Source organism: Balaenoptera physalus (genome assembly GCF_965194825.1).
Source record: "Balaenoptera physalus genome assembly, chromosome: 9".
NCBI classification, from domain to species: domain Eukaryota; kingdom Metazoa; phylum Chordata; class Mammalia; order Artiodactyla; family Balaenopteridae; genus Balaenoptera; species Balaenoptera physalus.
The window spans coordinates 31,675,371-31,690,922 of NC_138888.1; the positions used below are offsets into that span (position 1 = coordinate 31,675,371).

At 39.9% G+C, this 15,552-nt stretch overlaps 1 long non-coding RNA gene across 2 annotated transcripts; it reads left to right on the forward strand.

The window, feature by feature from the left end:
* Window positions 1–7,335: 7,335 nt before the first annotated feature.
* LOC309667423 lies at window positions 7,336–13,032 on the forward strand. Of its 2 annotated transcripts, none has more exons than XR_014267763.1 (2): window positions 7,336–10,287; window positions 12,680–13,032. It is a non-coding gene; the product is annotated as an uncharacterized lncRNA (long non-coding RNA). The 2 variants fall into 2 exon arrangements; XR_014267764.1 differs by having other exon boundaries at window positions 12,774–13,032.
* The last annotated feature ends 2,520 nt before the right edge of the window (window positions 13,033–15,552 follow it).

Consider the following 15,552-nt stretch of genomic DNA (forward strand, 5'->3'; position numbering starts at 1 on the left):
CTCCCAACTAGAAAGCAAAACTCCTTGTATGAGCTGAACTGTTCCCCCCGCCCCAATTCATATGTTGAAGTCCTAACCCTCAGTACCTCAGAGCGTGACTGTACTTGGAGATAGAGCCTTCAAAGTGGTAATTAAGGTAAAATGAGGTCATATGTGTGAGCCCTGGTCCAATAGGGTTGAAAAAAGAGATGAGGTCACAGACAGACACGTATAGAGGGTAAACCCTGTGAAGACATCAGAAGACATCCATCTACAAGCCAAAGAAAAAGATCCTCAGAAGAAACCAACGCTGTGGACACCCTGACCTTGAACTTCTAGCCTCTAGAACTGTGAGGAAATAAATTTCTGCTGTTGAAACCACCCATCTGTGGTATTTTGTTATGGCAGACCTACCCAACTAAGACACATGAAAATCAGCACCACCCGAGTCCAGAGTATCCTCAGTGTGCCCCATTGTACCCGGCCCATAAGCTCATGAGGCAGAGGGTAGCAGCTCAGTAAATACTGGAGGTGTTACCCAGGTTGGTAAATGTCAATCTGAGGAAATAATCTAGAAGCTGTTAAAAGGTAGAAATGAATTTGGCAATGCTCACTGATAATCATAACCTTCAAGTAATACTAAAAATTCTGATACAGGGAGTCTGTCTTTTTTTTTAAGTCACTAAGTAAGAATTATTAACAGCCAGTACCTATTGAAGGTTTTAACATACTAGATGCTGTTACTTTGCTGTATCAGCTGATTTAATGCTCACAACAACCCTATCAATATTAAAATATCAAAATATTCATTGTTATTGTGAATATGATCAGCATTCTAATTATATTCTGACATTAAACCCCTTGCATAGATAGAGACACAGAGAGGTGAAGTAGTTTTCCCAAGGTCACAAAGCCAGTAATTGGCAGAGTCTAGCTATGGGTCTACCTCAACGTCTGCACTCTTACCCATCAGGGTAAGACCCAAGAGGGTCTCCGAGTTTGTGTTGTATACTTGTGTGACCTTGATAACCTGGAACGTAAACTTCTTGGCTTCTGCCACTTGAATCCTTGACCAGTCAGAGGTAAATATTGTGAGTGACCTTTTGCCCTAATAAATATCAGTGTGACGTTTTTATTTTAACCAAAAAGAGGTTAATGTGACGATTCCTTTAACAATGGTCAATGTTAGGGGAAAAAAATACTATTTGCTGAGCTTTAATGATCTTCCCACATAACCCAATTCCTTTGTCAACCTTTCCCCAATGTGAAAATCCTCATTATTAACATGAATATGATTAGCATTCTAATTATATATTTACATAAAGACATCCTTTTTCAGTTTTTTCCCACACACAGTTTTCATTACAGTATATGGCAACCTTGGTGCTGAAGGTCAGGGTCTGAAAGCTACCCTGGGCCCCCCACTGCCTTTATTTACAACCTCCCACAGTTCTCACATAGCTACAGATGGGTCCTTAGGCCTTAGTCTATCATAGATTTCTTTCTGTAGTGCATGAGGAGTGACCCAGATTTTTTAAATGCCTACAGTCTCCTCTGAAATAGCAGTTACTGCAAAGGAAGAATTTGTTATGGAGAATACAAACAAACTATTTCAGCTGGGAGCTACTCAGAAATTTTATAATTTGCCATTAAATAGGATTCTTAGCATTGACAATGGAAGGCATTCTGCCACAGTGAACCGTTCTGATTGACCAGAGTTCACCATCACGTAGACTAAGAAGGCAGAAATAATCTTACCATCCATCTAACTAAGTAGATAAGCCAGAACGCTTCATAACACAACACATGGGTGCTAAGCGGGTTGTGATAGCAGATAAGACCTCTGTAACGAACTGAAATCACTGCTAATTTTTCCAAGCCCTTGATCAAATCATTTTTTTCTAGGTACTATCTGAGAGCAAAAGCCCTATTTCTAAATTCCTTCTGGAAGTGTGATATTAAAAAAATACCCGTGTTATTGAAAATTTTGTCATTCTCTTTCTGGGACACTCTTTGACTTATAACAGCATAATACACCCTTAAGACAGATCAAATTTAGAGACTAGGGCTTTTTAATCTTTATCTACCCAACTGTGTTGGGAATGGTACCTTGAATTCATTGTGTTTTCAAATTAAATTTAAATCCACAAATTTCTTATGCATGCTGTGCAAAACAATCCACTCCATAGTGCATATTTGTTAAATATTTGCACTGTGCTTGCTGGAAATCACAAAAGGCTAGGTTGTTGTTCTTGACTAGTGCAAACAGATTTTTTAAGTGAACAATTAGGTTTTAAAGAGACCAAACCGGGAAAACATAATTATACCCCATTTGGAACTCAAGCCCGTTGTTTGTATAAAGACTATATTAAACTAAAAATCTGAGTCATCGCTAACTAGTATAAGCACCTTCAAATTGTATGTAGTATTTTACATAAATTTTAGTACTCCTAACAGTTTCGTTGGGGCAGAAAAGAAATCTTTCCTCTTATCTGATAGTGGCAGATAAAGGCATGTAAAAGTTGCTTTTCAGGGCTCATCCACTTAACTTTGCCTTAGAACCTGCTGCATGAACCCTACGTCCCCGCCTCTGCCTGGGGCTGCCTTGTCCTGTTTCCCCTTCCTGGCTCTCTCCTTGGCTTGGCATTACCCCCACTGCCCTTCTGCTTGCTTTAGGCTGAGCCTTGCTCCCACTCGAGCCCCCAGGTAGGGATGTCCAGGTAACCCCTCCACCCCAACGTGACCTCAGTCCCTCCCCTTTTCCCTCAGAGCAGGTCTCAGTGCCCTGACCTCCACTGCCCTCTCCCTGCTGTCACCCTCTTCCTGCAACAGACTTACCACTGAGGAGACAGAAGTCTGGGAAACCAACACATGAGAAATAACTCCTTAGTTCATAGCACATTTTCATCAACGATCTATAGGAGATCCCCTTTCGTGATGTTAAAAATTATTTATTTATTAGTTTGTTTGTTTATTATCTCGTTCTCATAGCAAATTCCCTTTCCTCCACTCCCTTATACAAAACTTTTCGGCAACCCTCCTACACTGTTGGTGGGAGTGTAAACTGGTGCAGCCACTGTGGAGAACAGTATAGAGGTTCCTTAAAAAACTAAAAATAGAGTTAACATATGATCTAGCAATCCTACTCCTGGGCGTATATCTGGAGAAAACGCTAATTCAAAAAGATACATGCACCCTAATATTCATAGCAGCACTATTTACAATAGTCAAGACATGGAAGCAACCTAAATGTCTATCAAGAGATGAATGGATAAAGAAATGGTGGTATATATATACATATATATATATATATATGTATATATATATACACATAAATGTTACTCAGCCATAAAAAAAGAATGAAATAATGCCATTTGCAGCAACATGGATGGATCTAGATATTATCATACTAACTGAAGACAAACAGAGAAAGCCACATATTATATGATATTGTTTGTATGTGGAATCTTAAAAAAATGATACAAATGAGCTGATTTACAAAACAGAAACAGACTCACAGACATAGAAAACAAACTTATGGATACCAAAGTGGAAGTGGCGGGAGGAGGGATAAATTAAGAGTTTGAGATTAGCAGATACAAACTACTGTATATAAAATAGATAAACAAGGTCTTACTGTATAGCACAGGGAACTGTATTCAATATCTTGTAATAAACTATAAAGGAAAAGAATCTGAAAAGGTATATACATATAAAACTGTATAACTTTGCTATACATCAGAAACTAACACAATGTAAATTAACTACTTTTCAAAAAAAAGAAACATTTTCTGATGTGTTTGTATTTTTTTTGTCTTCATTAAATGTGTTGCTACAAAATATTCCTTGGTGTGTGTGTATGTGTGTGTGTGTGTGTTATAGGTTTCATTCCGTTTCAATTCTCACTCAGGATTATTTTTCAGATACATTATGTAGCTACGTTGCTTTTAACTACTGTATAATATGCCCATTCTTCACATTGTATATATTTACTCTCCCAGTGATGGTCACTCAGCTTGTCTAGAATTCCCTGACACTACAAATAATGCCACAAAGAACACCCTCATATCATTCCTTTAGGCTTATGCCCAGGAGTGGAAGTCCTTGGCGACCCTGCACGGAGACTGTCAGCACCATACCTGTAACCCCTCGGCCTCCGCATCACTCACACAGGCAGGCCTCTCCAGCTGCCCAGTGACAGCATCTGCATATCTTTGCCTGTGGGCTTTCCCAGCAGACCTCAACCAATGCTTAATGACAGTTATATAAAAATATTCCAGCTCTTTCACCCCTTGGGGGGGCGGGGGGGGCAAACTGTGAGGGTCTTACTCTACACTGGCTCCTAGACTCCCCCAGATAAACTCCATTAACACACAGTAGTAACTTGCTTGAAAACATGTCCTTTATTGAGTGCCTGTCCTTCTTTACCTCACTTCTCTGCTCCCCTATCAGGGTTTCCTGTCACCTCCCAAATAAACCACTTCCCTTCCAGTCCTTATTTTGGGGTATGTTTTGAGGAGAACTCAAAACACAGGGGTGTGTTTATTTACCTTACCAACAGAATGACTCTACAAATCTCACCCCCAACAGCAGTGGTGAGGGCGGTACCCACATTCCACGTCCTCCCCAACACTGGCGCTATCCAGCCTTCTCAATTGTGCCCATTGAATTGGCTTAAGTGATATCTCATTGTTATTTTAATTTCCATTTCTCTGATTTCAGGGAATTCCCTGGCGGTCCAGTGGTTAGGACTCCGCGCATCCACTGCTGGGGGCCCAGGTTCGATCCCTGGTTGGGGAACTAAGATCCCACAAGCCGCATGGCACGGCCAGAAAAAAGTCTTTCTCTGATTTCAAATCATTATGAACTTTTCCTTATTTGTGTGTTTCCATCTTCACTTTCTGCAACGAAGATTAATGGTAACAGCTAACACTAGATCGTTCACACATATTCCAAGAGGCCATATTCCAGCAGCTCTATATGTATATTAACTCATTAAATCCTGGTGCCAACCCTAGGTTTTATTCTTATCACCATCCGAATTTTGAAGATAAACCAAAACCCAATTAAGTAACTTTCCCAAGGTCATATAGCTAGTAAGTCATGGAGCCTGAGTTAAAACCCAGACTCGGGCTAAGAAGCTGTGCTCTTAACTCTCTTACGCTGCTGCCTTCCCTGATTCAACATTTTAAGAACCTTTCCCTCTTCTGTTCTACACAGTTTCCTTTGAGCCTGCTTCCCCTTCCAAGCAAATGAATAATGTAGGGATTGAGTCCTAGAATTGGGTGGGGAGTCCATTACTTGGGACACTGTAAACTGAGCCTCTTCAGCGGTGCAATACAAAGAACACTTGGTTAGCACAGTCATTACAAAGTGAAATATTCTACTTAATTAAATACTCTAGTCAACTGAGGAGTATATGGCTACCATACTAAGACACATTAATAAAAAGTGGTACCCTAAATGTTAAGATCTGTATTAGGTTTCTTTCGCTGCTGTAAACATTACCACAAACTTAACAGCTCGTAGCAATACGAATGCATTAGCCCACCCTTTCTTCAGCCAGTTCCCATGAGCTCAACTTCTTCCTCTGCTCTGGGTCTCAGAAGGCTGGCCCAAGCACTCATCTGCAGCTCCCTATCTGGAAGGAGAATTTGCCTCCACACTCACTCCTGTTGTTGGCACAATTCTGTTCCTCGTGGCAGCAGGGCTGAATTTCCCATTCGCTCACTGGCTGTCAGCCGGGAGTCCCCCTGAGCAATTTAAGGCCACCTGCATAACCCATCCCGCCATGACCTCCATCTTCAGACCAGCAACAATGTATCAAGTCCCCTTCATGCTTCCCACCTCTGACTTCTCCTTCTGCTGCATCCCTTCTGCCTCCAGTCAGAGAAAGTTCTCTGCTTTTAAGGGCTGGTATGGTTGGATTGGGCCTATCTCAAAAATCCAGCATAAACTCCAAATTTTAAGATCTATAACTTTAATTACATTTACAAAGTCTCTTTGCTCTGTAATATAACATATTCATAGGTTCCAGGGATCAAAGCGTGGACATCTTTGGGGGAGGGAGTTGTTATTTTTCACCAAAAGATCCTCGTAGGAACCTGGGGTACCATTCCAAATTTCAATGGGAGTAATAACAATACCTACTTTTATAGGTTGATCATGAGAATTAAATGAGTTAATACTTGTAAAGTGCTTAAAACAGTGTCTGGAAAGTGCTATATAAGTGCTTGTTGAATAAATGAAGGAATGAAGGAATGAATGAAGTTCTGACTGTACTTGAAAGATTGGAAGTATAGGTGATACAGCTGAATGTTGTTACCTACTGGCAAAATTGGAAATTATTGGTGGGTGGCAGGGTGGGAAGAGAGGAGTTAGAGAAAATCCCTGATAGCAATTTTGTTTAGTTGTCATTTGTAACAGGCAATGGTACCCATTATCTAGGCTATTCTGGTTCTTTGAAAGGTGCCTGAGAAAGTATCAATAAAAATGTGAACATGGTTGCTTACATAGCTAATTTATTTTAAGGCCCAGCTAGTCAACAAATCCCTCCTCTGGCATGGGCTTGGCAGTAGATAATCCCATGTGTTGCATCACACACCGAGATGTTGTTACAGAGCCCCTACGCCCTTGCCTTGGTATCCGTAGAAACACAGATTTCCTGGCAAGAGAACATAATCCTAGAAGGTGAGAGGCAAATACAGGCTTTTTCCTACATTTGATGGCACTTCTTAATCTCCATATTCCCATTACTCTTCACACAGTCCATTTTCCTGTATCCAGGATAGAACACATGAACAGAGAGACCCCTTGTACTAATAAAACACTTGGGTACTCTCCAATTTCAAAGTGTTTCTATCAACTAAAGAAGCAGCATGATATAATGGATTTGAAGATTGACTATGCTATTACTGGCTATTTGATTTTGGAAAACTTCCATATCCTATATGCAAAATGGGGTTAGTAATAACTGTTTTCAGTTGCTGTTGGAACGATGGCCAATGTAATTGAAGTACCTAGTGGTCCCTGGCACATGAAAAACACTCGACAAATGGCTATTATTACCACATATTATTCCTAGGGATACCAGAAAAAATATGACACCAGGCAAATTTCAATTTCAGATAAATAACAAATAATTTTTATGTATATTTTAGTATATTGCATGGGGTGTACTTATATTAACTTTATTTTTATTTGCTAAATCTGACAACCTTAATTATTTCATTTGATTTTTAGGACAACCATTGAAGTAGATATTATTCACATTTTACAGGTGAGGAAGCACACTCAGAAAAAAAATAAGTGATGTGAAACCATCATAAACATATTAAGTAGTAGAACCTGTACTTTCCTCTCTCTTTACCCTCATCTCACCTGCAAAGTGCTTACCACAGCTACATAGATGCTTCATGCATGGACTGTTTACATGAACAGAGAATAAGGGGTGGCATGGGATTGCTGTGCTATCCTGAACTACACTCCAAACAGGAGAACTGCCTTTAAACACAAGGGTTGAGACGAGGTGGATTAAAAAGAAAGACAGATTTTAATTCTATTATTACTTAATATTAACACAGTACATGGTGATTTTCAGGCAATACCTAGTAAGGGTCTACTGTGTTTACCAAGCAGTGAGCTCGCTCAGTGTAGATGTGAATTCAGGGACAGGAAGATACCATAGGTACACCATTAAGATCCACAAGGTCAGAAACCAGGATTTTTTGTATCTTATCAATGTATATCCTTCACCTGCCTCACTTTAGCTGTGTCTTGTTCCTCATAGCTTATCAGCATCTTCAACAAGGAGTGACTGAAGGAGATAAAGTTCAAACTAAGTACTGAAGGCTAGCACATCATTCCAGTTGAGGTTTAGGTTGTCTGTGAGATTTTGCTAAGCCAGGTCAGAGTTACAATAACCATCAAGAGTTGACCTTATCAATTACGATATTAGAGGAGGTAGGAGAAGAACTTTAAAATCAGCTTTGAATTACCTTCTTTTGAGGATACACTGATTTAAAAACGTCCACCACAGATGTAGAGGTCAAGAGGGATAAATCTCTTGATTCCCATGGTAGGGAAGCTCCAGAAGTAGTGTGATCTCCATAAAGTATCCTGCCCTAGATTTTTTAAGGTCTCTTGAGATGAACTTTGATTTCTTATTTCTGCCAGCACACCAAAGACTTTTTTTCTATTGTAAGTATATACTCAGAAAAAATTTAACACACTAGCACTTATGTATAGTGTTGATTTGAGTGGCTGAAACAGGAACTCACCCATAGAGAGAACAGAGTCCTGTGGGCCTTCAAATTACCACTGTGCCCAGGAGGCTGACACTTCTTTTTCTGCAGTGCATTTTGCTGACCTTTTCACAACTATTCCCATTGCCTCTTTTTACTGTACAGTGGTACCCTTTTCTGCCTATTTTAGCTTTTATTTTCATCAGTTTACTTGGAGTGGTAGAGAGGCTGAACTTGGGGTATGATTTTTAATCTGCATGAAAAATTCCTTTTCCCCTTTCCATATTTATGAGAGTCTGACTTGGCATCTCTGAGAAGGAAATCACTATACAGTGTGGAAAATGCTTACAGCAGCCTGAAGAGTGCCAAGCCAACTGAACTGGGCCAAAAAAATTGACAACACCTGTTAGCTCATGTCTACACACCTAGACTGGAAATAGCCATGGTGAAATTTCAATTGCTTACCCTGCAATAAATTTGCAAATTGCTTAGCTCAAGAACCAGAGTTTCCTTAAAGCAGTATTTCTCAAATTGTGGGCCATGGACCACTTGCATCAGACCCACCTGAGGTTCTTATAGAAAAGGTCAATTTCTGGGCCCCCCTGCAGACCTCTTACTGAATCAGAATCTGCAACTGACAACAACGAGTCTTTAAAACCTTCCCTTAGAGCATGTACAAATGTGATCCAAACTGAAGTGTATCAATTTCCTCAACTGATTGGCTAATATGGTGTAGCTAACAGCCTGTGACTTCATCACTTCCCCGCATCCTCTGGCCAACGCACCTGGGTCCAGGGAGCCAAATAGTGACCACGTCTGAGAGGAACCCTGGGCAGCACTTAGGACCCAGGCTGGGTAAGGCTGGCAGTCTGTCAGAGCACCAATGCGTGTGATTCTGTGGCTTCTCTAGAATGTGTTCAGTACCTGTGGGACCCTCTGACTGAGGCAGACTCCATTGGCTTTACACCTGAGGAGGGAGACACAAATGCATAATTCCACACACACACAACAAGAATTACAGAAAGCTTATTTTAGAAAGTAACTTAACCGTGAATATATATGCTAATTCATTGAAACTACAAATTGAATATCCTGTGGTTTTTCTATTAACTTTCAATCGCTCCTCATTGGGAATCAGTAAGATCATTAGAGATGGTTAAAGGAATTATCTTTTTCCTGGTCTGGTCTGAGTTTTTTTCCTTTGCCAGGCACCTGCACGGTGCCCTGATCCTCTTCTATTTTAGGCTGGTCTTGTTGGAATGGTCATTTCCTCATTAGATGACATTTAATGCCAGCATCCCAACATTTCCAGGCTTCCTACAATAGCTCAAAGTCTGGCTCTTATACATGGCAACTGCTCAGTTGAATTTCTGTGCTCTGTCTCACTCCTTAATTATACAGAATTAAAGTGGTTCCCTCAGGGTCCCGATCTCTCTGAAAAATGTCTGTCCCCAGAGGAAATGCACAGTTCCCAGTGTATCCCTCGGCTGTGAGCCTCCTATGGGTCGCCTGTCCCTGGCTCAGGAGGGCTGCGTGTCCCCTCAGTCTGGCAGGTGAGAAGACCTTCTAAATTGAGCTCCCGTCCCCTCCCTTGGAAAAATTCCCTATCCACACAAAAACCCTTGCATTGTACCATATTTCCTGTGCCCAAACACTCTCACAGGCACCTGAGGCGTTCCTGCCTCTATCGTGTGGGCTATACTAACCGAGGCCCACGTAAGCCTCCCAACCTGTCTGCAGGTGGGAGAGAAAGCGAACGCTCCTTTCCCAAGGGGCACAGGCTTTCTGTAGAGCTCCCAGACTAGACAGGTACAAGGGAATTGGGAGAAGCAGGAGTTCATGGGAAGCTTCTTGGTCTAGCGGGTGTTCTGCCTTCACGGAGCAGCCCAGGAGGTAAGGCACAGGGTCTCACGTTACCTCCAGAGGAGACCCAGCTCCTGTTTGCTGTGTGCGTGATAAAGAACTCACCATCTGGGGTATAAGTAATAGAAGCATTGGGTGCCTAAGGAAGAAGCAAAAATGTAGAAGGAAGCACCTCTCCCATCCTCTCTCGAGAATAAGGACAGTAAGTGACCACCCAGCTTCAAATAGAGATAATCGTGTGGGTGGGAAGAACTAGAATTTTCATCAGAAATTAAGCCATGGTTGTAATCAGGTGATAAAAAGAATGTAATGAATAGAAACATGGACTCTTGTTTCCATGGACTCTGGGTACATTGCTAGTATTGATGGGTTTTACAGTGAAGTCCTCCAAAACAGGAAGTTGAATTTTCAAACTGTTCTTGGATTTTGTTCAAATTCCATTTTCAAAAGGGTGAGGTGCTAGCTAGAATTTTTTAATCACTCCAGAAAGCTTGTCCTTCTCAAAAATGGTCTACTCCTAAAGGGAAACATTTTATAATGAAGGGTGATAAAGAGCTGTAACTGCATGAAATGAGAATTTTCTAGTCGATTTGGGCAGAAAAACTGAATCAAGTTGGAAAATCTGTGCTGCAAATCTTTGATCCTCCAACTAAATAAAGCAGCAGTAGAGACATTTACATCTTTTCTGTTTCTTGTTTTTTACTAGAATTATTTTGATGATACTACATAGACCTGAATTATCAAAATAGAAACTTGATTTACTGGAATAACCTTCCTCATGGGAAGAACAAAAGTATTATCCCTGTGATTTTTTTTTTTTTAATGGATTTAACTGCAGAAATCTCAGGCTCCCTCTAAGCAGGAAACAGAGACATACATCAGTGAGACAATGGATCCAAGATATTCATTTATTCATTCAATGGATATTTATTTGACCAGGAGCTGGGCTAGCCAACACATGTAATGGATATCCTTTTTCTTTAGTCTTTTGGATCAAACACCCATACATGCTTGCAGAAACATTTCCAAAGATGAAGATGTTTGTAAAGTAAAATTAAGTTTCCCTCCCATCTCATCCCAAATGGGTATTAATAACACTTTGTTAATCCCACTAACAATGTCAAATGATTCCTTCTACACTTTCTTTATTTAAATAATCATATGCATGTATATTTATCATTTTATTTATACTTACATATTATAAGTTATAATAGGTATATACACAAAAATACTATTCTGTAACTTTTTTCACTCTATTATATACTGAATTATGTCCAAGACAAGAAACAGAGATATACCTTTTTATTTTACTTTACTACATAGTATTCTATAGACTAAAAATTCAGTCATTACCTTATTCACAGACTTTCAGTTTTTTCTAGCTTTTGTAAATAAGAAAATTGTCATAATAAACACTCTTTAATGTAAACATTGACAGTTTTTTTCTGTTAAATATATTCTCAAAGACAGACATTGCTCTGTTAAAAATATAGGCATTTTCAACTTTAATAAAAATGCCAGATAACTCTTGTACAAATTATGGTAATTTACAATCTCACCAACAATGCATATGAGTTCCTCATACCCTAGCCAGCATCTGATATTATCATTTTTAATTTTGGAATCTAATGGTTAAATACGGTAGCTCATTTTTGTTTTAATTTGCATTTCCCAGATGACAAAGCTTTATCTATTTATTGGACATTTTCCCTTTCTTTTCTGTGGACTGCCTGTTGATATCCTTAGGCCATTTTTCTGCTGGATTGTTTATAACTTGCTTGTACATTTGCTAGAAGCTCTTTGAAATATAATCCTTTGCTATGTTTATTGCAAACATTTTTTTCCCAGCCTATTTGATTGTTTGACTATTAACTTTTTTAATGTTTTCTTTTGCCATACTGAAGCTTTTAATTTCTATGTAAAAAATTCTGTCAAATTTTATTATTTTTTTTCTAAGACGTTTACCCCCAAGACAATCTCCACCCCAAAAATACACAGATATTCTCTGCATTTTGTAGTCTTTACAGCTGCAGGTTCCTATGACATCTTTTGGAACCAGCCTCTGGTTTGGGGTTTTTTCCCCCCCCCCCAAGTCTTTTCTACATACTCTATATACTCACTTGCTATGTTCCGTTCTCTAAGTCACTCTGGATTTTGTGTGGAGAAGGGGTTTTTTCTTTTCCCTGTGTTTTTGTTTTGTCTTTTGTTTGCAGACGATGTGTTCTGTCAAAGAAGAAAACAATATAGGAATATTACTGGCAGGGCACTTTCATTTTATAAAAGGGCTGGAGAAAGAAAGTGCATAGCGCAGGGAAGGCAAATACATGACCCAGGGCCCCAGCACGTGTCACCTTCTGACACACACACCTACTCCCACACATCAAAACTTTACAGCATTCCCATACACCCTGGGTGTGGCCCTTAAATCCTTCCCAATTAAGCACCGGCCACAGATAGCATTTCTCAAAGATGACTACAGCTATATCTCCCATCCCACATGCTTTCTAGAACCTTGTTGCTCCCCCACCAGAGGAGGAATCTAATTCCCCTCCTCTTGAGTCTGGGCAGATTTGTGCCTCTCTTGTAACCAACAGGACGTAGCAGATGCAACTCTGCTGGCCTTCCAATGCTGAGTCATAGAAGATGATGCAGCTTCTGCCTTCTTAGCTGAAATACTCCCTCTTGAAGGTGGAATACACTTCCTTGACATCTTCAATCAATTACCCTGAGGCCACCATGCAGTGAGGAAGGCTTGCAGAGAGACCATATGTATATAAAAAGAGAGAGATGCTCTGTCCGTCCCCAGCTGCTCCAGACCTCCACTGCCTCAGCCACTGTCTGACTGACCCACGTGGGAGACCCTGAGTCAGAATCACCCAGCTGAGCCCTTCCTGAATGCCTGCCCTACAGACACCAAGAGTCATAATAAAATGTTTACTGTTGTCTTGTCACTAGGTGTTGGGATGGTTTGATACACAGCCATAAATAATTAGAATGGCACACTAGATAGTGACAACCCATGGAATGGAGAAGTCCATAATTTGAAATCTATTAACCACCCCCTTGCCTAATTATAGGTGAAATTTTAGGCATCTATAAGTAGGATTTTTTTAAACAGAGAGGTTTTATATGTTCCTTAAATCACTCGGTGATTTTTTTAACTCTTAGGTATAACGCTGGCTCTGCTCCCTTTCCAGAAAATTATTCCCTACCTTACTACCATGCCTCCTCCTCTACCAAAAAAAAAAAGCATAAGAAAACTGTAGGGAAAGGATCTAGAACTGAGTACTGGGGCAGCATGGAACAGCCTACAGTCTTCTGGTTCATATCAGCCCCTCACTCCATGTGCCCAGGCGAAAATCCCTTCAGCAAGAGCCTGGTGATTGTCTGTGCTACGTAAGCCCCCTCAGAAGTATGAAGGAGAGTTAATATCTTCATACGTCTTTCTATGATCTTAGAGACATTCAAAACAGTGATTGCATCCATGCTTCATCTTATTTTTTATTTTTTGGCTCCCACTTGCCTCTCTCCCCTCCTTCCCCCACATAACCCCATCTCCAAGATAACCCATGTTAGCCACTTACATGAACCCATGTATCCTGCCATATTTTTATCTGTGCTCAATTAATGCTACACAGACAGAGGGGCATACACGTACATTACCATATAGAAAGCTAGTGCTTGTAGACCTGTTAACCACATAAGCTGTGTTAACTGCCACACAGCTGAGAGCCAGCTGCACCTCCATGCCTTCTTTTCTTTCTCCCCATTTACACCCAGATCCCATTCCCACGGCTTTTCTCTCCCTTCCCACAGAGCTTGCTTCAATTCACATCATTTGAAGCCAGGACATTGCTACTTATGTTTCCATCTCTCCATCCCTTTTTCTTTCCTTCCGTCATGTTCTTCCTAGCAATGTTTACTGTCGTTCTTTTGATTTCTTCTCAAGGAATTCAGGCAGTCAAACAGGTAAAGGTTGGACACGTGCAAAAACTCGAGAGGAATGGTTGGAAAAGGCCCTTGTCCTTCTTGATTTGGAGCAGAGGTGGGTCACGGGATGGGTCAGCGCCTGCTAACCTCTCCCTTCAGTAATTGCATTGCTGCTGCTTCCATGTCCGCTAAACATTCCAGAAAGCAAGTTGGAAAAACACTATTAGTTTTCCAGCTATCATTGTCCTGTTGTCACCATAGCGACAGATGTTATGTGAAATCAGCTTATTGTGAAAACAGTATAAGTTGAAAACCGGCCTTGGGGAAGTTGCAAAAAACATGAGATTCAATTCTGATATATTATCTTGTGGATTTTCTTTTCTATATTAGCTTTTCTTTGGAATATACTTTATTGCAAGACAATAATATAAAATAAAAAGTCAAAGGGTCATCTTTTGAATTCCTTCAATGGTTACTCAATTCCAATAGTATAAGAACAGGTCTTGGTGAGAGCCTTGAAAGCAAAATCAAATCTGTGCAAATCCAAAGAACTTCAGAATAGCCAAAGAAACCATAATGGTTAATGTGTTGTGTACTGAACGCTGGCTGAGGTAATTTTATTCTTCTGAACATTAAATTCTATTTCTGGACCAAAATTAGAAATGAAAACACATACTTTGGAATCTGACACCTTTCAGTTAACTAATTAGAGCCTTGATTCATCATAAATGAGACCATTCAGAATCAAAATGCCTGCTGATAAGTCAAACTAAATAATGGTACAATTAGCTTTTAATCCCCCAAAAGATACATACATATCCAGGATAGAATAATACAATAGGATGAAAAGACAGGAGTAAGAAATTCATGTTTTCATTGCCATTTTGTGCCAACAGTGAATTCAGGAGGCATGTTACCTGGAGAGCCTGTTTCTGCAAGTGGCTGAGGTGTGTTATTCACTGAATAAGCCGTCAAGGTCAGAGGGACTTTGAAGTCGATTTGATTTATAAGACATGAAAAATTCCTGCCCTTTTGCATGAAATTACCCAGGAAGGAGTCAGGCATAAGACAAAGAAGTTTATGTCATCTGGAAACCCTAGGAATTAGAATAAAATGATTCGATGGTAGGGTAGACACAAGTGTAGTTTCAGTGTCCAGTCACGTTGTTTCAACCACAAATTAGAATTTAGGTATATTGCAAAGACAAACTTATGAACTTCTTAAAAAATTATGGATAGCAAGTTGAGCACTCATACCAATTATCAGCCTATTTCCTTGATGCTAAATATCATCATATATGGTAATTCATAGAGACAAAATTTTAAAGTAGGAAATTAAAAAATTGTGAAAACCAAAGAATGAGATCTAATGAACTTTGAGGAAAAGTATGACTACATTTATGTATTTATGATTCTAAATCTGACTAAGGAGGCTTTCTGGGAATATAAGGCACTGGTACCAAAAGCCTGGGTTCAAGTGTTGAATCTGCTTCTTACTAGCTATGTGATTCAGACAAATTCCTTAACCTCTAAACTTC